This window comes from Larimichthys crocea, unplaced genomic scaffold (assembly GCF_000972845.2).
Source record: "Larimichthys crocea isolate SSNF unplaced genomic scaffold, L_crocea_2.0 scaffold674, whole genome shotgun sequence".
NCBI classification, from domain to species: Eukaryota; Metazoa; Chordata; class Actinopteri; family Sciaenidae; genus Larimichthys; species Larimichthys crocea.
In genome coordinates this window covers 4,199-5,728 of record NW_020858880.1, presented here as the reverse complement: position 1 = coordinate 5,728, position 1,530 = coordinate 4,199, and positions in this window count along the sequence as shown.

Here is a 1,530-nt window from a genome sequence, read left to right as displayed (position 1 = left end):
ATAGAAAACTCTTATATTTGCAAAACGAATTTGGAAACGGCAAACCATGTTTTATGAGTGTGAGAATTTGTGGAAATCTTTCCACAACCTGATCTCGTCCAGCTCCAGAGACATGGACTTCTGGTCCTCTCAAAATATTTGAACAGGAGTAATCCTCAAAGACAAAAGAAATTAGATTTTAGTGAATAATCTCATCACATTATTACAAAAAAGTCGGAAACGAATAAATAATCCTCATGCACACTTATAGAAAAACTTAACCTATCCTAAACACCTTGTATTTCATTAGTATGGATTCACTTGTTTATATTCATTTGCATTAGTTTGAACTATTATTTATTGTTGTTCCTCTCATTCCTCTTTATATCTGTTATATGTTTGATATATGATATACACCACAGCAATCATTTTTTGTTTGGTTTCTCATGGAGGTGTGACTTTACTTTAAAATGTATGATTATTATGTTTTTGTCTGAGTTTGTCATTGTTCATGTTATATTGTTTGTTTAAATGAAGTTTAAAAAACTGGGGAGGAAGAGTCCTACACTTCCTCTCCTGACTGTCAACTTCCTTTCACATTAAGAGCCTGCTAATATATTACACCCTGGGTGTCCAGATCATTAACAACAACAACAACAACAACAACAACAACAACCTATGTGTAACATTAATGTGCCAACAGTTATTATGTGAGTGAGCGCATCATAAATGAGTCTGTGGCTGTCGTAGAAAACGGAAAGATAGATTCTTGTGAATGTGTCTTTCTTTCGTTTCTTTCAAAATATCGTCAAAATATTTGAAAAAGAAACAAACAACTGATTTGTATTCAAGGTCTTATTTGCTTCCTCTTCCTGTTTTCAACTGCAGAAGGTCTCCAGGTAACACGGTCGCTCTTTAAACCGCAACACCAACATTGTAGCCAACACGTTAGAAGCCTACAGGTATTGTTGTTAGTTGGTGTAGATAGTTAAAGCATTCTTTGAGCCCGTATTGTACTTTCCAATTTCATTTATTACATTTTCTGGTGCAGGATATATAACAAACAACTGTATATTAAAAAAAATAACTTACTATATATTTTAGAATCACAGTATTTCCACAAATATTTAGCTTTATGATTGTAAACAATGTCCTTTGACTTAGTTAACTGAAGGAGTACTACACCCCCTGGAGCTCTTTTCATGCTTTTACAACACAAAGTGACATTTAATTTAATAATAGATAAATAATAAACAACTGTAATGGCTGTGTAAAAGCTGATTCTTTCACATTTGGTGCATTGAAAGCATCTGACTAAGACACATACTTTTACATATCTTCGTATCTTATGTTTAAAAGGGGAAGGTTGTGCGTCTCTAGTGGCTGAAACAACGAAATTTACTATTACAGACACATCTTACTTGTACTTGTACATATATATATTTCTATTTCTATTTCTGTTTGATATTGCCGGGTTGTCTAACAGGTTATATCATATGTGTTCTCTGTCTTTTAGACATCCAGTTGGTCTCTGAGGAGATTTTGCCTTCC